Here is a 23,013-nt window from a genome sequence, read left to right on the forward strand (position 1 = left end):
TAGATAATAGATCACTTGCATCTATCCCTTCTGATAATCAAATGCATAAAGTCAAGGTGGGATTACCAAAAGAAAATACCCGACAGTTGGACCACATTGCATTTTTGGATGTGGTCCCAATGGGGATAGATGATCAAAAGACCAGTGGGAGCCCAACGGAAGCATCTCCTAAAAATTAGGGAACTGCTATTTTGGGCATGAAATGTGTTCGCGACATTACCTTCAGAATGACAAGAGAAACATTTTAGAACTTTGCCGCAAAGTCAACCGGGCAACCAATCGGGAGATTTTTAGGCGACAACCCCAAAACGAGAAATAGCCTGTAAACGCGCCAAGGGCACATTTTTCTGCACTTTCCTCATGCATAAAGAAGTGGCGCTGAATTTTTAGCTGGAGGCTCATTTGCAAGTTTCCTGTGACAGATTCAGAGCTATGGAGTGCATGCTTTCCCCTCTATGTACAATGTAGTGCTAGGAGTGATGACCTGCACACTACACACTGCTCTCTCCCCCCTACGTACGATTATGTGATGCCCCACAAGAGGGCTCTTCATTTGACTGATGTACAGCTGTGCTTTTGTGCTGAGGCAAGAGCCTCCTTGAGCAGGAATAGGAGTAGCTAACTGCTACTCCAAAAGCAGGCACCGGTGAGGGTGATAACCTCACCCTATAGGTGCAATTTCAGAGCTGATTATGCGCTGTATTTTGACTGTTTTTCAGTCATATGGACGCTTGAACCCTTGGGACTAGTGCCACATTGCTAGAGGGCAGTTCAAGCATAGAAACAGTGGACGGGGGACGCAGCCCATTTATGCAGGGACGGGATGGGGGACGCCGGGACGGAGACGGGGACGCCTTTTTGGGACGTGGGGACGTCTCCCACACGGGACGGGGGGGTGGGATGGGTCCTGGGACGCACGTCCCCGATGACACCGACAGATGGGATGCGGGCAGGGGGCAGGCTGCAGCCAACGGGGGGGGCGGGACATTCAAATTTCAAACACAGTTTAAACGCCCACTTTTTGGGAGGTTTTTCAAATTTCAAAAGCCCACTTTTGGGGGGACTTTCAAATTTCAAAAACCCATTTTTGGGGGGCCTTTCAAATTTCAAAATTCAAAGTTCAAACCCCCATTTTGGGGGGAGCACTTTCTACTTAAGAGCACCCAACTTCCAAGCCTCAAGGCTCAAGGCCACTTTCTTGAAGTTCCCATTGAAGTTCCTCTCTCTCTCTCTCTCTCTCTCTCTCTCTCTCTCTCTCTCTCTCTCTCTCTCTCTCTCTCTCTCCCCCATCAAGCTTTCTCCTACTCCTCTTCTCTTCAACCCTTCTCTAATATCTATCATCAATGGCATCTCAAGATGGATCCCAAGCTTCTCTAAGCCCTCCTCCTTCTCCTTCCTCCGGCCCCGCCGCCACTTCTTAACCCCCTTCCTCCGCCGACTTCACATGGACATGGTGGAATGAGGTGATTTCTCCCAAGTCCGGTGTTGGAGGTGGAAGCAAGCCGTGGAAGTGCCGCCATTGTGGCTACGAGCACAATGGTTCCCGTGAGGAAGTCGCGTGCCCACTGCCTTCACGAAAAAGGACATCAAGTTCAATTTTGCCCGCAAACCGGCTCGGAAGAGGAGAAGCAAAAGCTTCTAAACCTTGAGAAGACTCTTGCGGATATAAAAGAAGCCAAGAAGAATCGTACCAAGCGTCGCACGGTGAATCCAAGGGAAATGGCCACGGCAGCTTTCATCCGAGCATCGGCATCCCCTTCTTCAGCATGATTTTGTGCATCAACCGGCACCGACGGTGACCGCCCACCTCCACTCTCTACCAACCCTTCATCGTCATCTGTCCCTCATTTTCGTCCACCCAAGCGGCAAGCAACTCTTGGAGATAGTTGGAAACCGGCCTTGAAAGAGGAGGTAGATGTCGTCGTAGCAAGATTTTTCTACCACGACCATATTGCTTTCAATGCAGCGCGGTAAGCCAAGCTAAGTTTATACAATGTATATCACTCAAGTCTCATTTACACTTTTTTTTTGACATAAAAGATCTCCATATTTTAAAGAAATGGCACCGAAGATGGGAGAGTTTGGACCCACATATGTCCCTCCCTCTTCGGAGAGCTTGTGCACCACTCTTCTTGATAGGGAGAAAATCATGGTGGAGGCGACATGTGCATCCACAAGGGCTTCATGGAATAAGAATGGGGTATCCCTCATTGTGGACAGGTGGAGTGATACCCATCACCGCTCCATTCATGGCGTGGTGGCATATTCTCGGAGGGAAATGTATTTCATTGACTCCCATGATGCATAGGGGACCGGGAAGAGTGCGCGAGTACTTGCATCGGAGTGGGCGCTTACCATTGAGAAGGTGGGAAAGCATGATGTCATTGCCATCGTCACTAATGGAGAAAATAGCAATCGTGCCGCCGGAGCCATCATCGAATCCCTTTATCCACAAACCACGGTCACATATTGCATGGCTCATTGCCTCAACAATCTTCAGAGATATAGGCACCTTGGAATGGATGGCGGGCACCACGTGCCAATAGAAAAGAACAGACTTAACGGACTTTTAGCACTTCAATAGCAACTGAACTGAAAGAGAGAGACGACACACGACACGGAGTGGCGGAATTCCACCCCAAAAAGTATTGGCCCCAAACCTTGGCGCCCCTTTATGTATTTCTTTATATTGCATCATCAAAGTACAAGCCGATACTCCAAACTCTGCACCTTCTCCAGGAAGCATGCCAGAGAATGAGCCCTAGCCTTGGCCTAAAAAGCAGTTACAGTAAAAAGCTTTTAAAGCTCAAAAGCGTCTGGTTCAAAAGCAAAGCCAAAAGCTGCCAACATAAATCACGGAAATCCGTACAGCCTGCCACGTCAAATCTGCCCTTAGGGTTAGGGTTAGGGTTTCTGCAATTTTAGGGTTTTCGGCAACAAAATTAGGGTTTGCAGGTTTTTTTTTTCCGAGAAAAAGATCCTTCTATTAGTTGATGAAAGTTGCCCGTAGGGCTACAACCACCTCTGCAAGAGAGGGCTACAACAAACATGATGGGGAGACTCTCCCAATGAAAGAACAACATATATATAATGAGGCTAAATCAAGGGATGGGAGGAGGGAAGAGCCACACAGGTGGTCGGTAGTGCCATCTGAGCACACCCTAGACAATGGTGTAGAAAGGCCCAGGACGCCAGAGTCGAAGAAAAGCCTCGCGACGCTCCCGCATGCGGTCGGAGCTGCCCTGTAGTCCCTCAAGCTGTCCTCTGAGAGTATGGATCAGCTCTAGCCAAAAGTCACGAACAGACTCTACTGGTGGCACAGAGCGAGCCTCAAAATGCGGAAACAACGGGCCCGCCATATGAACCAAAGTGTTAGGCCACTGATGAGCTCCCAACACTCCTCTCTCTCACTGCACCACTCCTGTGGAGTAAGCTCTGTATAGCAGGCTGGAGTGTAGGTCACCCCCCCCTGTATCACTATCATCCTGCTGATGGAAGATAGCTCAAACTGAAGTGCCGGGCCCGTGAAAGTGGACCAAGCCGCTGCTCCCCAAGTGTATTGTCTAGCCGCAAAGAGAGTAGACATCAGCCGAAGAACTCGTAGCCACACCTGCTAGGCCGAGGGACAGTCCCAAAGACAATCACGTTGGCTCTCCACCAACTGGTCACAGGCTGCACATGCGGCCGAGAGGCCACTATGCACAAGCCAGCTCCCTACTTCTGTAGCTCTGTGTGCAACCAGCCACTGAAACAAAGTGACGCGCCTCGGCTGTCTGGAGTCCCACAGCCTCTGCCAAAAGGCTGTCAAGAACTCGACTGAGAAGACCTCCTCCTGCCAATGACGTGCTGCAGCTGGGCGGGCCTCTCTCTGCGCTACAAGTATATAACGTCCAAGCCGAACAGTGTACTGAAAGAAGGGGACTCCTGGGTGGTCTGCAGAAGAGAAGGGGTCCCTCCATATGATCACATTGTACTCGTGCCAATGGACAACATTCCCAAGCCCATAGCCTCCAGTGTCCAGTCTCAAGAGCTGCTGGGTCAGGGTCTATGACACAAGTCCTCCCACAGATGCCCACAACTCGGATCCTCTGGAAACAGCACTCTGCTACCTACGGGGCATCTACTACAACTCGCTGTAATCGTCCCCCACCCTGAAGCTCGAAGAACAGGGCTGGGACAGTCTCTCAGCAGGCCCTGACTGAAATGAGAACCTCCAATCGTATGAAGGCTCCCATCCACCGGGATGCTACTAGCTCGAGAGGCGTGAGCCACTCAGCTGGAACTGACTCTGAGATGTCTTAACACATGCTCTGCACCCCTCTCATGCCCTGCACCTCCTCTGACAAACCTGTGAACTCTAGCCAGTCACATAGAGAGCGCGTTGGACCTTCTGCCATGGGACCCATGAGGCCGACTACCAACCAAGTGGCCTATCTGAGTGCTAACCATGGGGTTCCAGACGAGGGGCTGCCGTAGGCGCTCTTCCGTACAGATCGGCTATCGCTGCTCCACGCCACGCCGTAAGAGCTCCCAAGAACGAAGCAAACTCACAACGAAGCGGTCCTCCAGTCTCCTGCTCAAACCAACTCGGCGCATCTCTGTAAAGATCCATCTGGTCGAAGGTTGCCAAGGGCCTCCTGACTGAGGCACCCTGGCACGAAGCCTCTGCAACAAGAACTCCTTCCAGGGCTCCTCACCTGGAAGAAGTCCACTGACTATGAACTTCCCAAGAAGGGCTCTGCTCTGCTGTCTTGGATCAATGATCCCAAGCCCTCCCTGAGAACAAGGAAGCGTGATGACTGACCAAGCCACCTTGGCTCGGGCCATCTAAGTGTCAAGTCCTGACCAAAGGAACTTCCTAATCAGCCTCTCTACCTGGCTGATACAAGAACTCGAAAAGATTCAGCAGGAAGTGATGTACCACATAGTCACCAACAGCACCTGGTTGGCAACTACTACTCTACCAGCCAACGAAAGTCGTACTGAGCTCCAATGTAACAACTTTCTCTTGATGGACAGGAGAAGAGGAGCAATCTGCTGCTCGGGAGACAAGTCCAAACCAACCTGACAACCCAAGTACCAAACTGCAGTCCCTGGGGGAATCCACCAGAAACCCTCTCCTGGCATCCAATCTGGCACAGGAGCACTACCAACCGAGAAAGCCACTGTCTTTCTCCAGTTGATCAGTGCGTCCGATGCACAACAGAAGGTCTCCAAATCCTGCTCACATCTGTGAAGATTTGCCTCCTGGCCATCTAAGTACAAGGCTGAGTCATCGGCAAACTCAGCGTCCAGTAGCTCATCTCCCCGAATAGGGAGTGCTAAGCCCCGAAGACCAATCTGATGTGACACCAAAAATCTGCTCATCACCTATGTATAGAACAGAAAGAGAAAGGGGGCAAGAGGACAACCCTGTCTCACCAAGCGTGTGAGCATGAAGCGCTCACCTCTCCCTCCTACCAAAAGCACCTGACTATGAGCCTGTCTGTACAAAGCTAACACCCCTCTGATCCAAGCATCTGAGAAGCCCATCCTGCGGAGAGTTCCCTCTAGAAAGTCCCAATCAACTTTGTCGTATGCCTTCTCAAAATCGAGAAGAAGAATCACTAGGTCCTCACCACGGAGCCGTGCCAGGACAGAAGCCTTCCAGAAAGTAAAGATGTTGTCAAGGATACTGCGTTCCTTGACAAAACCTGTCTGAGTCCCATGTATAAGGCTCTCTATAAGTGGTTGAATCCTCAAACTCAGAGCCTTGGCAAGAATTTGTAGGCTGAGTTGAGGATGGTGATGGGGCAGCACTATCGAATCTCATCCAAGGAGCCACCCTCCTTGGGAATGAGGTAAATCAAGCCCTCACTCATGCTGTCAGGCATCACTCCTGTGTGCAAAATGACTGAAAAGCACTACAAAGATCTGGGCCAAGCAGGTCTCAGTACTCCAAGAAAAAGCTAGGAGTCAACCCATCCTCACCAGGACAGCTACCATGAGAAGGGGCCCTAATAGCCGTGTGCAGCTCCTCAAGCTGAAGTGGCATCTCTAGCCTCTGGCACAACTCCTCTGTCACAAGACATGGCATCTGTGCCCAAACCTGCTCCGTGCATGCATCCTGCCGCTCTGACTGAGGCTCAGCCAACAGTAACTCACGGTAAAAGTCAGTAGCAACTGCACGTATATCCTCGGGCTCACAAGCAACTGACCCATCGGGCCTCCTCAACTGAATGACCTTGGCATGCGAGTGCCGAGGTCCCACTGTCTCAAAAAAAGCACCAGTCACTTTGTCACCCACCTGAGTCCACTAAGATGCCTGTCGGTGAAAGGCAAACTCATGACCCCTCTCTTCTGTGCTAGCAAGCTCCTGTCGAGCCTGCTGTAATTGCTCCTCCAACCATGGACTGTCTGGATGCTGCTCCTGCATCCTCTGTAGTGTCGTCTGAGATGCTGCTCCGCCTCTCTCGCTGCAGCCCGGCGAGCCAGAGACTCCTGAAGAAAAAAGTGGCGCTAAGCTGAGCTAGGACTGAGGCCACTCTGTCTACAGGTGAGACCTGGCTGTCCATGCACTCTGTCTAGAGAGCCTCTACCATCTCTCTGAGTGCTGAGTCCAACAAGACCCTCTCTGGGATGCGAAGCATCGTGCTCCCACTCCTCTGCCTGTCTGCCACCGAGAGGATCACTGGTGCATGGTCCAAGAAGGATGTCCCTGCCAGGATGCCCACTGATCCCCCCAAGTCACTGAAGTGGTCACTAGTGTAGAAGCGATCTATCCGCGATAGATTCACTCCTCCCACTCTGCGGTCCGATCTAGAGAAGGCAAGACTGTCTGGGGGCCTCACAAAACCAGAGTGCTACCATGTATCCGAGACCCTCAAAGTCATAAAAAACCTCTCCCAAGCTGCCAACTCGACTCCATGCACAGTAGCATGGCTGCCACCAATCCTGTCAGAAGGGTCCTCCACCATGTTGAAGTCCCCTCCTATACACCAATGATCAGCTTGCAACAAAGACTCAACAATCTCTGACCAAAACTCTGCACGAGCACTCGCGACATTGGGCGCATAGATGTTGAGGAAGCCCACAAGGCCACCCTGAACCTGCATAGTAATCCATTGAGCCTTGCCTCGCACAATAATCCCTCTGTCCACAATGGCTTGCTGCAATGAGTCCGCAATAGTCATACATACCCCACCTTGGATGCCTCCAGGTCCAAAAGAAGCTGATAAAAAGGTATCATATCGTCCACGCAAAATCTGACCACATCGCCGAATGCGGCTCTCACACAGATGGTGCTCCTGAAGCATAAGGAGATCAATTTCTCCTCCCACAAGGCAACGTTGAAGCTCCTGACGCAATCGGCCCCGCTGTCGCTGAAACTGGGGCCCACCTAGTCCCTGCACATTCCATGAGACGATCCTCATGGGGAGCCAGAGATAACAGATGCTGCCGCAGCAGCAAGACGGGCTATCTTCGAGGCAGGCTTGGATGGGGAGTAATCCGCATCCGAGCGTCCTCTAGATAGGCGTGACTGCAGTGAGTGCCTAGCCCAAGCCCAAGCAGAGCGAGCCGTGCGTAAAGCAACCTCCTCTGTCCAGGAGTCCTCATGAATGTATACATAACAAGGCAAACATTGCGTATCAGCAAAGAAGTACACCACAATGTGCCTACATCCTGCTGAGTCGGGGGGTGTCAGCGCAAACTTGGCCAATGGCCACAAAGTCTACAGCATATCTGTAACTCCAAGTTCTCCCATGTGGTGAGAGAACTCTAAGACCTGTGTATGCAACCATTCCACCACTGAGTCGAGGGACCACTCTGTCTCGGCCCTACCACAGAGGGGGAAGGAGAAACCAACTGCTGAGTCCAAGGCCTCTGTCCCCCTAGCGACGAGAAACAAAACATGGACCCTGAAGCAGGCTGCCTCATGGTCTGCTGCGGAATCGTCGAGAAAACGAGTGAACCCATAGTTGAAGAAGTCCCAGAGACGTCGGATGTCAATGCTCGTCAGCCCACGAGGGATAGCTGCAAGGGAGGATGTTCGAATCTGCAAAGGGGGCTGCAAGAAGGGCTGACACTCTCTCGCTAGGCGACTCGTGGCAAAGGCGCTGCCAAGAGATCTCCTAGCCGCCGGAGAGGGACCAGTCTCCTGAGCGGACTGTGAAACTGGAGCAGGAGGGGGGAGGGGAGAAGGAGCTGGGGGGAACGGAGGAGAAGAGGAGCGGGATAGGGCGACAGAGGTAGAGGGACGAGGTGGAGAGGCGACGGGAGCAGAAGGCGAGGAGGATGAGGAAGAGGGGGGGGGACTCTGCGAGGGGAGCGGCTGTCGAGGGTGAAGCGGAGGTGGGGGCTGGCGCAGGGATCTCCTCTTGCTTAAGAGGACCAAAGCGGTTCCCCGTGGGAACCCACTGCTCTGAGTAGGCACCTAAGGGCCACTCTGAGTGCCAGGCTGACGCTGTGGCCCCTGGCGTCGTCGGCCACGGACCTGCTGGCACCCCTCCTCCGCTGGAGCCCCAGGCTAGGAGGGTGGCTCTGCATCTGTGCGTTGTGCCGCTGGCTGTGGCTGCGGGCCAACCCTGGCAGGTTGGGACTAAGGCTGTGGTGCAGGTCGCCGCCTCCTCCGTGGACAGGCCTTCGCTAGATGGCTCATTTGTCGGCAAATGAAGCATTGGTTCGGCAGCCCGAGTACTCCACACTCTGTCTAAACAAACCCCCACTCACCCGAGGCAAAAGGATAACCTTCGAGAGCGTGTGGGTATCTCTGACCAAAACTCGAACTGAGGGGATGCCTGCTGCCTTGGCAGCTACTGATGCTACCGTACGAGGTGTCTCCAGGACAATCCCAATGGCAGAGCCAATCCTAGAAAGAAGTGGTAAGTACTCCCTCCGTAAACCCGGAAAGCAGACTGAGATGGGGATGTTTGCCTCCTCTACTAGAACATCCGAAGTCGGGTCAAAACTATGTCGCCACTATTGAAAGTGGGCGCGTGATGCTCGGATGGCCAGTGGACTCATAGCTATGACCTTGGACGCCATCTCGGAGGTCTCAAACTCGATCTGATAGTAACCCCGTCCGAGAATCTGGACATCCAAGATCTTGCCCACCTCTGCAAGAAGGCGGGCCTGGAGAAGGTCTCGCAGCACTCCTCTGCTAGGTCGGGTGCCGAGAATCTTGCAAATGACCGAAGTCGCCTGCAATCGCTCTACCTCTGCGGCAAGGCTCGCTTGCTCTGTCGGCGACAGAGCAAGTCGAATGGTTGGCTCAACGAGGTCGAGCGAGGGGGCTTCTCACGAGTCCCTCTGCGGCAAAGCTGGAGCCTCCATCTGTGTCTACTGCTGTGGCGTGAGAAGAAGGCGACGGGAAGATGCTGCAATGAGACGCACAAAACACTGCCCTAATGACTAACGCAGTGCTGGAGGGCCGAATTGCAAGCAGCTCACTGGGCGAAGAAAAAACCACAACGGGCAACGGGCGGCCGGGGGGGGGGGAGGGCGGGAGCAGCAACGGCGGGCATTCAGCACGGACGGGCAGACAGGGGGAGCACGGGGCAGGAGGCAGCGCGGGGCAGGAGGTAGCGGGCAGGACAAGGGGCAGTGCGGGGCAGGAGGCAGCAGGGGAGGGCAGCGGGAGGATGGACCAGCAGCGACGCGAGGTTTTGTATATCGTTTCATGATGGGATTTGCAGGTTTTGGGGTTAGGGTTTCTAAAATTAGGGTTTCAACATTTAGGGTTTTTGGCAAAAAAATTAGGGTTAGGGTTTCTACACCCGGGCAACCACATCATCACTTTGTGACACTTCTTCTGTTACTTGTTCTTCTTAGGGTTTAGGCCCCTCGGCCGGCATTTGTAAGTTGGCTCCATTCTTCAGGCTTTGACACGTGAGCAATTTGTTACATCTCCCCTTTTTGAAAGAGAGTAGTCGTCCGCGATTACAACATATCTGCAAAACAACTCAAGTTAGCTCAAAATTTTCGAGGGACAATCAATTTGCTCTTTTTATTAAGGAGTTAGCTTCTTCTTTCTGCTCTTTTGATCAAGAAGTTAGCTTCTCCTTTCCGCTCTTTTGATCAAGGAGTGAGGTTCTTCTTTCGTCCAGATCGGAACTCTTGATATTCCGATGTAGCAAAATTAGCACACCCAGACCGTAATGATCTTCCACGGGTGTCTTGATGTACTAAAATTACATACCCAGGTAATCTCATCCAATTAGGAATATTCAGTAGTTGGCACATTACAATGCAACACAAATGCTCACATATGCATGTTACAAGAGATAGAAACATAAAGCCGCCGGTCAACACTCCCCCCGCAAATAACCATCCAGGTCCGAGCCATGAGCTGTTCAACGACTCCCTCATCACTCCTCTCGCAAATAACCTAAAAAGGTCCGGGCCATGAGATATAGAGGCCTTTTACAACCAAACGCCCCCCAGACCGCAGCCTGCGTCGTTTGGAGGTGGTGAGAGTAACCACTGCTCAGACTTCTTAATACTCCTCCCGCATAACCATCCAGGTCCATGCCATGAGTAACAACAACAATACTCCCCCCGTACATAACCATAAGGGTCCGGGCCATGAGTAAAAACAACACTTTTCAATCACCATGAGTAAAAACAACATTTTCAATTATTCAATACTCCCCCCGCAAATAACCACAAGGGTCCTTTTCCATAAGAGAGCTTCTGATTTCATTAGTGAAAGAGCAATCGTTTCATGCCCAAGATTATTCACAACTTCATTAGGTGTAATCATGAGAAGTCCTAGAACCTGCACCAAAAATTAGGGTTAGGTTCATTCCGTAAGGTCGTAGCCGAGCACAGCATGGTCCATCAGCTCTTGGACAAACACTGTTTTCATTGGCGGCGATGGTAGCATAGTTGACACGTACGGTCACGTACGACGGGTACACGTACGAAGACGTGCGGTACTAATCGAACTAAAAAAAATTAGACGTAAGGTGACGTAACGTACGATGCAAAAAAAAATCATGCGTCTTACACATGATAGATCATATGAGTCATGACATCGACCTTAGTACTTAGTACCAGGGCTAGAAACAAACATTTTTCCTAACCGATCAAAATAAGGGAAAACTTGAGTTTTCAGGTCAAAATTTGAGGCTTTTGCCAGTAATTACACTAAAACTTGTGTAAATTTGCCGGTTTTCTTAGAGGCAAGCTCAAAATCTAACCGAGCTTTTATAATTTCAACCGGTTAAAATACACTAGACCCCGGCTTTTTTCTAACACTGCTTAGTACTAAATACTTGTAACTTAAGTCTTACAAGTTAGAACATGAAAGATCTGTCCATGGACATTGGAAACAGCAATGTCCGAAGAAAGAAGAATCATGATCTCCAAAGTGGTGGCGGCCATAGTAGATCCGCTACCCAAGCCTCGTCGCACATAGGTCATGGTGGTTTGAGCCAATGCAGCCATTGGGCTCTTGTTCAAATGCAGTCGAGATGCAAAACATTCCCACACCAAAAATCGCCCCGAAAAAAAAAAAACACACGACTCATGTACGGAACGTACGAGTCGTACGGTACGGTAAGGAACGTACGGGACGTCCCGTACGTCGAACGTGGACAACCCTGGATGGTAGTCCCAAGATAGCAATCGCACTGGATCTCCAAGGTCATCTGCTCGTGAAGAGACATCTACTGAAAGATGTCGAGAAATTTCAAGTTCTAATTTGCTAGGGTTTCCATGGCAAGCATTTCTGGATACCCCACTCTGCCAGAAGTTGCACTCCAAAAGAAGATGTCAGAAACTATATAACTTCAGGCAAAAAATTTCTTGAAAGCTTGCCAAGTACTTGGAGTATGCTGCTTCGTAGCCGTAGACATCAACATCTGCATGGCACTGCTTCTGAGAAAAAAAAAAAGTGACTTGAAACAAATCTGGATCCTTCTCTTGCAAGTGATCTTAATTGGCTTATGCCCTGTAGGACACTGCGGTGAAGACGGGAGCGCGTCCAATGCGCGATGAAGTAGGGGTGGGAGTGGCTAATAAGAAAGGGTTGGAGGGCGAAGATACCTCGATTAAAATTCCAACAGCTCTGTCTGCTCTTTTGTAGGACCGGTATGCTTTCAGAAAAGCACACGATTGATGCTCTGATACCACTGTCACAAGGCGGGCACCACGTGCCAATAGAAAAGAACAGACACAACAGACTTTTCCACTTCAATAACAACTGAATTGAAAGAGAGAGACGACACGCGACACGGAGTGGCGGAATTCCACCCCAGAGAGTATTGGCCCCAAAGAGTATTGGCCCCAAACCTTGGCGCCCCTTTCGGCATTTCTTTATATTGCATCATCAAAGTACAAGCCGGTACTCCAGACTCTGCACCTTCTCCAGGAAGCATTCCAAAGAATGAGCCCTAGCCTTGGCCTAAAAAGCAGTTACAGTAAAAAGCTTTTAAAACTCAAAAGCTTCTAATCCAAAAGCAAAGCCAAAAGCTGCTAGCGTAAATCACGGAAATCCGTAAAGCCTGCCACGTCATCAACCAGCGCAAAACGCAGAAATATGCCCTTAGGGTTAGAGTTAGGGTTGCTGCAGTTTTAGGATTTCTGGCAACAGAATTAGAATTTGAGGGTTTTAGGGTTAGGGTTTTAGCAATTAGGGTTTCTTGCAAAAATTAGGGTTAGGGTTTCTGCTCTCGGACAACCACGTCATCACTTTGTGACACTTCTTCTGTTATTTGTTCTTCTTAGGGTTTAGGCCCCTCGGCCGGCATCTGTAAGTTGGCTCCATTCTTTACGCTTTGACACGTGAGCAGTTTGTTACAGGTAACCATTAAGTGTTAACCAATCTTATTTCAATTCGAATCTAATTTCAATATGGAAGGCCAATTCTCGTTTTGAATTTTGAAACTTGATTTTTCTAAATAGGTGAGGGCTGAATTCTCAAAGAGGTCAAAGCTAGCTCTTCTCAAATACTCGGAGACTCGCTTCGCCTACAACTTCATTATGCTCCATCGCTTGAGTTCATGTAGTGGGGCATTGAGGGGACTCTTCATTAGTGATGAGTTCTTGGCAATGCCCGAGTCAAAAAGTGTCAACGGAGTGGCATGCCGAGCACGGGCCGACATGCCAAAATGGTGGGAGGAAGTAAAGACAATCTCCAAAATGGTGAAGCCTATCATCCACCTCTTGCGGGTGTTGGATTACATGAAGCCTTGCATTAGCAAGATATATGAGGCCATGGACACCATGATTGACTCTCTTGAAAAACTTGTGACCGACCCCGATAGGTATTCACGTAGCACGAGTCACCTTTAAGTTTTCCCTATGCTTTACAAGTTTACTCTCTTGAGTTTTAACTTTGTTTTTAATCTTCATACCGTAGGTACGAGGAGATCCAAGAATTGTGTGTGTCAAGGTGGAATGCCTACCATTCTCCTCTTCATGCGGCCGCTTATGTAGTGGATCCACAATTCCAACAAGGGAACCAATGGAAGGACAAAGAGGTGATGAATGGTTGGCAAACCATCCTTCTGCGCCTTGTGCCCGACCCAAAGGAAAGGACCGAGATTCGGAGGCAAATCAATGTCTACAGGAATGGAAAGGGAGAAATTTGTCACATGCCCGATGCACAACCATCTCGCTTTGAGATGGGGAGTACTTTTTGGTGGGAGGAGTTTGGGGCGGGACTGGGCGGTTTACAGGATTTGGCTATTCGCATTCTTAGCCAAGCATGCACTAAGAGGTGCTTGGAGCTACTTTGGAGTGTGTATGCTCATGTAGCCTCAAAGAAGAGGAATCGTCTTGATGTGCAGAGAGCCAATGATCTCATATATGTCTCATCAAATTTGAAGATGCTTTCCAAGTCAGACCAAAGTGATGATTTCGTGGAGTGGGCACTTGCTGAGGATGATCCTATCCCAGAGACACAGATAGATGCAGAGGTGCCAGAGGCAGAGATTGAGACAACACCACTTGAGGATGATTTTTTGGATCAAATGGACTATGCATAGCCAGTTGACATTCAGTTGGCACCATGGGCCAACATGTAGGGTCTAGAGTCTAGACCTCTTGAGTCTCGAGTCTTGACTCTTGACTCGAGTCCTTCCCTTTTTGACTCCCATTTATGCTAAACTCTACTTATCCACTCTTCACTTGTACATCATTATGTTTTGCCCCTTGGCGAGGATGATTGATGCTTGATATCACACCCAATGGTGTACTGTGTCGCGCACGCGGCACGCCCTTTGTTATCTTTTGGTGTTATGTAATATGAATGCAAAAACCACTTTTTCTTTGTATTCTTGTGCTCTCATTGTTCACTATTGTCTCAATATTAAGTTTGCAAAGAATTGGTGTTTTTAAAGCGCGTCCCCCGTCCCCTATTTTGCCACGTCCCCATCCCCGGGACCCGCCACGTCCCGGAGACCCGTCCCCGTTCCCATGTGACTATGAGTTCGGAGACTGTTTAGGGCTGAAAATAAGGCAAAAACCGGTATATACAGCGAGCTGAATTAACAGTTTTTGGGCAGGAATCAGAGGGTTTATACAAGTGGAAGTGAGTTCTAGCAAGGAATTGGTTTCGAGCAAGCTTTGGGGCTGTTATGCTGCCGAAATTTTGCCAAAACAGGCGGTATCTAGCTAAATACAGGTAAAGAATTCCCAAGACTCTACTTTGCAATCTACCCTCTTAGGGATTAAGAAATACCGAAAGGGGCGCCAATTTTGGGGCCTACAGGTTGTCGGCGTCTGCTCGGAGCATTCTAGCTTCCGAGCCGTATATGTACTTAAGTGTTAATTCCTATTGCAATTTCCTTTTGCAAAGTACTCTCTCTCTCTCTCTCTCTCTCTCTCTCTCTCTCTCTCTCTCTCTCTCTCTCTCTCTCTCTCTCTGTGTGTGTGTGTGTGTGTGTCTATAGTAAAGTAAAGAATTCCGCGTAAAAGCCAAAGCCTACCGCCCCACGGGCCGGTTTCATACCACTCTTTATTCTCCATCTCTCACTACATTTTGATCTGTCCACTTTGAAAAGCAATAAACCACCTTGGACAGTGACACCCACTAGTGTAAAATAATACCCACTCATGTAAAGTGACATCCACTACCTTACCCACTATGGAGATACCTTGAGCCTCAAGCCAAGCACATCCTATATAAAGGAGGCCATGCCTCATTGTAAATCCATCTTTGGTTGAGTCCTAGAATCCATCACTCTATCCTAACATCTCAAGTCGAGTCCTCCCATATCTTATAGTAAGCTTAGTCTATCCCTTGTAAAAAGCTTCGTTGATCTATATAAGCTTCTTCCTTTGTATAACAATCCACTACACACTTGTGTCTTTATCTCTTGCCATTATTAATAAAAATACACTCCTTCCGCTTGCAAATTCATTGTGTACGTATCTTGATCTATATCTATATATGTGTGTGTGTGTGTGTGTGTGTATATATATGTGTATATATATATATATATATATATATATATATATACACACACACACACACATACACCCCTAGATGAATTCAGGATAAGCCTAGATTCACCCTTAAAGGAAAGTGCAAAGTATAGACTCATGATAGTCATCCACAAGACAATATGACCATCAACTGCATCATGCATAGAATTGACTAAGTACCACGACATCCCCACTAACGTCATCAATTACACACACACACACACACCAAGATACGCGCGCAATGAATTTGCAGGCGGAAGGAGTGTAATACTATTAATAATGGCAAAAAAATACACAAGTGTGCAGTGAATCGTTATACAAAGGAGAAAGCTTGTATATATTAACGAAGCTTTGTACAAGGGATGGGCTAAGCTTACTATAAGATAGGAGAGGACTCGACTTGAGATGTTAAAATAGAGAGATGGATTTTAGGAAAGAACCAAAGATGGATTTACAATGAGATCTGGCTTCCTTTATATAGAAAGTGCTTGGCTTGATGCTCAAGGTATCGCCTTGGTGGGCAAGATAGTGGATGTCACTTTACATTAGAGGGTATCACTCTACACTAGTGGGTGTCACTGTCCAAAGTGGTTTATTGCTTTACAAAGTGGACAGGTCAAAAGGTAGTGAGAGGTGGAGGATAAGAAGTGGTAGGTAGAGAATTTTATCGCACACGCTTTTTTCTAAACACCGAGTGCTTTTATGTCGCCGGTAAGATTCTTTTTTCTTGAATGAGCGATGATATCATCGCACCCTGCCTCTAGAGTGAGTAGGCTTGGCCCGTCAATTTCACGGAGTAACCACAATTTAGCCCGGTATTTCATCGGCTCTTCTCATTTGTTAGCACATTTGATAAGAAAGAGTTGGCTCCTGTATTCGCGATAGCATTGAGGCAAATCTAGAATTTTGTAGTCTGGATAATAGAAATAGAAACACCTTTCAATGGTGAAAGATGGTTGTCTGCATTAATTGATTCTTGAATTTCTTCTTGTTATGATAGGATGAATTCCTTTACCTTTTTTACAATCCTTGAAGACTTTGTTGATTTTCTTTAGTTAACTTTGTGTTATAACATACTCTGGATTAGATGTCATCAACATCTTCTAAAAGCCTATCAAGTTTGGTGAGAACCAAACTTATATTGATGGAGATTCTTGATTGGGTGATCATTGGGTAGAGCCTTTCTTTTTGTGGTTGCTTGCTTTTTCTATTGCTCTGTGTAGATGATTCTTCTGAGATTCGATCCTGGGATTGCTCATCATCATCTATTATTCGAGCAAGGGCTTGAAGCTTTATAGAGTCATTAATCCATTGTTGAATCTGTCTACTAATTGGATTGGTCCATGCTTTCTTTATAGCTTCAAGATTAATTGGCTTGATTTGTTCAAGCATCCAATTGCTTAGGAGGGTTAGCTTCTTCAGAGATTTCTGATTCTGAATCAAAGTCTGTATAGTTAACATAGAACCTTCTACAGTCTCTGTACCTTAATGCTCTTTGTATTGACACATTAGTGTTAATTCATTTTGGCTTCATCTTTATCAGTTTGAAGTCTGAGAGGGTATTTAGGATACAAAATGGTTTCTTCTTTTTTATAGGAATAATGGATAGAAGAGTTTATCTTTTCTTTAGAAGTAAGAAATGGTAGATCTTATGCAGGAATATCATCAATATTGATAGCTGGAGATTCTAGAATATCATTTCATTCTTTTACACTTATTTCTTTTAGTGTTATAGAGAAATGATCTGTAGCTTGCAACTCTTTATCTTTCTTGTTGGCTAAAGAAGTCGGATGTGATTCTCCTTTTGAAGAAGTTAAATGTGATTCTTCTATTGTAGAGGTTTTGCCAATTACTGTGATATCTAACTTTTTTGATAGGATATCTTTGTTGCCAATTTGGCATTTGTTGGCCATTTGTAACTCTGTGGATTCTTCGTTAAGTGGTTGATTTTTTTTTTGCTTGGACAGAGTTAATTCTTTTGGGCTTTGCATATCCTTTCTTGATTGATCATTTGGCTTCTTAGGCAAAGCTAGCAATTCTTTAAGCTCACAGTGAGATTTGACGCCAAGCCCATCCTCTCGAGTCTCGGGTCTCGCCCTCTCTTGCTCACCTTGGTCCTTCATCTTCTCCCACGCCCTCGAAGCCTAAACCATCACGTGGCGTGACGTTTTCTGGCGAGAGCCAAGAGACTGCGGAGAATCCAGATGGGTTGAACGAAGCGTCGCGAGTGGCAATATGTGCAGCAAGTGAAGTGCCTCCCAAAAGGAAAATGGACTTGCAAATGTAATTATTGTGGGCATTCATGGGACGGTGGTCCTTTGCGTGTCCGTGCACATATTTCGGGCATTGCTGGCCATGGTGTGGGAGGCCCATGTGATGAGGCCCCAACCGATGTTGTAGAGATTATTAGAAGATGCATGCAGATGCAAGGCCATAGGGAGAAGACAGAGCTGCTTTTGTGGATGCATTTGTCAATGATTTGGAAGGAGATGCATCTCAAACTCAAGGAGGTGCTTCAATGAGTATGCATACTAGGGGAACGACTAATGTAAGTGGCTCTTCTAAGTCCAATGTGGGGTCCTCAAGCAAGAAGAATGAAACTGGCCCGTGGGGCGGTAGGCTTTCGCTTTCGCTCGAAATTCTTTACTTTAGACACACACACAGAGCACTTTGCAAAGAGAACCTGCGACGGGAATTAACACTTGAATACACACACGGCTGGGAAGCTAGAATGCCCCAAGCAGACGCCGACACCGACCCCCAAAATTGGCGCCCTTTTCGGTATTTCTTTATACTTTGAGAGGGTAAATTACAAAGTAGAGTCCTGAGAATCCTTTACATGTATCCCGCTAGATACCACCTGTTTTGGCCAAATTTCGGCAACATAACAACCCCGAAACTTGCGCGAAACCAATTCCCCTGCTGGAACTCACTTCCATTGGCATAAACACTCTGATTTCTGCCCAAAAATAGTAAATACAGCTCACTGTATTTACTGGTTTTTGCCCTGTTTTCAACCCCAAACAGTCCCCTAACTGTCCTCTGCCAGTGGGGCACGATTCCCAATGGTTCTGGCGTCCGTATGGCTGAAAAACAGTCAATTTACAGTGCATACACAGTGCTGAAAACGCACCTGTATGGTGAGGTTATGACCCTCACCGGTGCTTGCTTTGAAGTAGCAGCTAGCTACCCCTGTTCCTGCTCAAGGAGGCTCTTGCCTCAACACAAAAGCATGAACCCACACAGCTGTACATCAGTCAAATGAAGAGCCCTCTTGTGGGGCATCACATAACTGCACGTAGGGGAGAGAGCAGTGTGTAGTGTGCAGGGCATCACTCTTAGCACCAGATTGTACATGGGAGGGAAAGAAAGCACTCCATAGCTCTTAACCTGGACAAGTTCTCAATGAAGCATCCCCTCAGCATAAATCGAGCGCCCCCTCTTCTGCCCTTGACCTGTAATGCATCTGTGAACAAATAGATGCAAAAGGGGAAGATTTCCATGGCTGCCAAAACCTGAGTAACGCAGCAAAACATCCCTATAAACACGCATTTGATGCCTTCCAATGCTGAAAATGAGCTCCTTGGACCTAGGCAAAGTCATGGGAAGCTCAAAAATGGAGAGAAATGGCTGAAAATCAGCGTTAACAGCCTCCAAAACTACTCCAAAAAGTCAATTACGTGTTCTGTTCTCCCAAACTTGGTAAATTGGCCAAAAAGTGCCACTTGGCACTCATACATGCAATTTTCCGCATTGGGCTTCCTGCTTAAAAATCTCTCAACTGGTGCATCAGTTGACTTTGCAGCAGAGTAATAAAATGTTCCCATGGTCATATAGAAGGTAATGACACAAATACATTTCACGGCCCAAAATAGCAGTTCCCTAATTTTTAGGAGATGCTTCCGTTGGGCTCCCACTGGTCATTTGACCATCTATCCTCATTGGGACCGCATCTAAAAGTGCAATGTGGCCCAACTGTCAGATACTTTCTATTGGTGATCCCACCTTGAGTTTATGCCTTTATTGAGTTCACTTCCTAGTATCCACCAACTTGCTAAGTGCGACGAGGGGACCTACATGACCTTGCACTGAGCCTAGACATCCTCTTACTATACGAATTCCAGTGCCGACCAACGTTCCGTCTGCGGGTAAAACTACCGTTCACATTGGCCATACAATGTCCGACCATTTGCAACTTCAAAAAGAGGGTCTCAAAAATTAAACAAAAATCATTGGAAAGAAACCAACAACTAAGGTTAGCAATTGCCACATCCTCGTGACAAAGAAAAAGGCTGCTCAAGGGGGTTTGGCAAGTGCATTTGGCTTGCAAACACGAAAGCAAGCAGACCAAGCCTTGCGTAGGTTTTTTTATGTTGAAGATGTTCTTAACATGGTAAGTAAGGAGCCCTTACTTTTTGCAAATGGTAAAAGCTATTGGACAAGCAGGTCCTTCGCATGTTCCCTCCTCTAATTATGTTTTGCGCACCACAGAATTGAATGAAGAGGTTAAATGCATAAAGACTGAGATCATGGGTGTGCGCGAGAAATGGAAAAGATTGTGTGTGATGGATGGTCTGATACTAGGTGCAGGCCTATCATTAACTTTCTTGCATGCTCTATCACGGGTTAGTTTTTTGAAAGCTGTAGACACATCCCACGAAACAAAGACATCGGAATTCATTTTTAAGCATCTCAAACAGGTTATCAGAGAGGTTGGCCCAACAAATGTTGTGCAAGTATGCATGGACAATGCAACCAATTGTGTTGGTGTTGGGGAGATGATTGAAAGCGAGTGGAAACACATTTTTTTTACGAGATGTGCTAGCCATTGCTTGGACCTTTTGTTTGAGGACATTGGACAAATTGGTTGGGGTGCAAAAGTGCTTGAGGATGCAACAAAGATTGTCACATTTGTGACAAGAAAGTCTACTGTGTTGGCATTGTTTCGGCTACTTCGCAAGGACTTGGTGAAGCCGTCAACCACTCAATTTGTGTACTACTTTATTATGTTGGCCAATCTTGTGGATGAGAGATGCATGCAAGGTCACATTGGAAATGCTCAATAAGGAAAAAGATGAGGACCGCTTTCTTGTCTTGCAAGAGATTCGAGAGGCCATTGCAAAGAGTACTACAGATGCAATAGAGCCTATTTCCATTGCTGGTACCAATCATATTGGAGCATCACGCTCAGTTTGTGGTGATGAGGACGAGGATGCTGCTGCTTATGACGATGAGGATGTGAGCTATGGTGAGAGTTAGAGCTCACTGCACCTGGCCACCTGCTTATGAACCATGGTTTTGGATATTTACTTATACCGTATAGTGTTCACTGTTGACTCTACAGTTTAGATTCTAGCCTCTAGTCTCTACTTATGTTTTAGATTCAGCCTTTAGGAGACTACACTCCTGAATTTTTTTTGGCCTGCTTCTACAGTCCTCACTCCTTTTTGTTTGTAGGTTACTTCATTACTTAGAGGCACCATCTCTCCGCTTTTTATTCTCTGTCTACTTGCCTGATTGACACATGGTCATTGACTGAAGTCTGATTGGAATTTGGTGTACCCACTAGTGACTATACCGTCACCCGAGTCACGTGTGAAGATTGAGCAACAAGCTAGTCTCTAAATTCTAATTTCTAAAGTTTCTATGGTTTTGTCTTTGTGTATAAAGTTTTAAACATGTATTACTTTATTTTGGCATCCTATGTAGTAGGCTATGTGAAGACTGACGTGTGGAATTTCAGGTAGTCTAACACGTACTTATTTTGTACTTCCATATCCGTGTGCGTCCGACGAGTGATTGACGTACGGAAAAACTATGCTACGGCCAATAATCCCCATTCTCGAACTATAAACACATCTTGTCCATGATCCGACCAACAAAAATGAATTGGCACGATCACAATGAGCGCTCGTTGCTGCTGTTCGACACCCCCCCCCTTGCTGCGCCATCGCTGCCCCCCCCCCCCCCCCCCCCCCGCAGCCCCCCCCCCCCCCCCTCCCGCCCCCGCTGTCCCTACTCGCCCGACCCCGCTCGCGCTGCCCGCCCACTGTCCCTACTCGCCCGCCCACTACCTGCAACTCCCCGTTCGCGCTGCCGCCTATACACACACCGCCCCCCCCCCCCCCCCCCCGCTCTCCCTGTTCCCCCGAAGTTTTGAGCACTTTGGCTTGAGCCGCATTGACCTCTTTGGGCAGTGCTAGGCGCACCTATTTGCAGTTTCTCCCCGCCATCAGTTCTTCCGCCACAGCAATAGACACAGATGGAGGCTCCAACTCCGCCACAGAGGGACTCGTCCGAAGCCCCCTCGCCCGACCCCGCTGAGCCCACCATTCGACTTGCTCTTTCGCCGACAGAGAAAGCAAGCCTAGCCGCAGAGGTAGAGCGATTGCAGGCGACTTCTATCATCTGCAAGATTCTCGGCACTCAACCTAGCAGAGGAAAGCTGTGTGACCTTCTCTAGGCCCGCCTTCTCGCAGAGGTGGGCAAGATCTTGGACGTACAAATACTCGGACGCGGTTACTATCACATCCAGTTTGAGACCTCCGAGATGGCGTCCAAGGTCATCGCCATGAGTCCACTGACCATCCGAGCAGCACATGCCCACTTTTGACAGTGGAGACATCTTTTTGACCCTGCTTCGGATGTTCTAGTAGAGGAGGCAAACATCCCCATCTCTGTCTGTTTTCCGGGTTTGCGGAGGGAGTACTTATGACTTCTGTCCAAGATAAACTCAGCCATTGAGACTGTCCTGGAGACACCTCGCACGGCAACCTCAGTAGCTACCAAGGCAGCTGGCATTCCCTCAGTTCGCGTTTTGGTCAGAGACACTCACACACTCCCGAAGGTTATTCTTCTACCTCGGGTGAGTGGGGGTAGGTTCAGACAGAGTGTGGAGTATTTGGGCCTCCCGAACGAGTGCTTCATTTGTCGACGGAGGAGGCCTCGACCTACACCACATCCTCAGCCCCAGCCTGCAAGGGCTGGCCAGCAAACACAGCCAGAGACATAGCGCGCACAAGCAGAGCCACCCTCTGAGCCTGGGGCTCCAGTGGAGGAGGGATGGTAGCAGGTCCGTGGCAGACGACGACAGGGGCCACAGTGTCAGACTGGCACTCCGAGTGGTCCTCAGGCACCTACTCAGCAGCAATGGGTTCCCGGAACCGTTTTGGTCCTCTAGAGCATGATGAGGTCCCTGCCTCAGTCCCTTCCCCAGCTTCACCCTCGACAGCCCCCCCCCCGGAGTTCCTGCCCTCTTCCTCATCCTCCCCCCCGCCGCCTCTTCCCCCCGCCCTTCTACCTCTGTCGCTCCTTCTCGCCCCTCTTCTCCACCGCTCCCCCCATCTCCCTCTCTCCCCCCTCCTGCTACAGTTCCACAACCGACCCAGGGGGCAGGGCCTTCTCTTGCGGCTAGGAGATCTCTTAGCAACACCTTTGCCACGAGTCGCTTAGCGAGAGAGGGACAGCCTTTCCTGCGGCCCCCTCTGCAGGTACAGACATCTTCCCTTGCAGCTATCCCTCGTGGTCTGACGAGCATTGACATCCAGCGCCGATGGGACTTCTTCGACCACGGCTTTACTCGTTTTCTCGGCGACCCCCCAG

General features: G+C 48.5%; 1 protein-coding gene and 1 pseudogene across 2 annotated transcripts in view; one reads left to right on the forward strand and one right to left on the reverse strand.

Moving 5' to 3' along the window:
* The window catches only part of LOC147435453 (Cation efflux family protein), a 108,102-nt gene that overhangs the window by 34,784 nt on the left and 50,305 nt on the right, over positions 1 to 23,013 (reverse strand). The window lies entirely within an intron of this gene.
* On the forward strand, positions 1,786 to 13,970 carry LOC147435454 (uncharacterized; annotated as a pseudogene).

The sequence above is a fragment of the Adiantum capillus-veneris genome, chromosome 18, assembly GCF_014529385.1.
Source record: "Adiantum capillus-veneris isolate H3 chromosome 18, ASM1452938v2, whole genome shotgun sequence".
NCBI lineage: Eukaryota > Viridiplantae > Streptophyta > Polypodiopsida > Polypodiales > Pteridaceae > Adiantum > Adiantum capillus-veneris.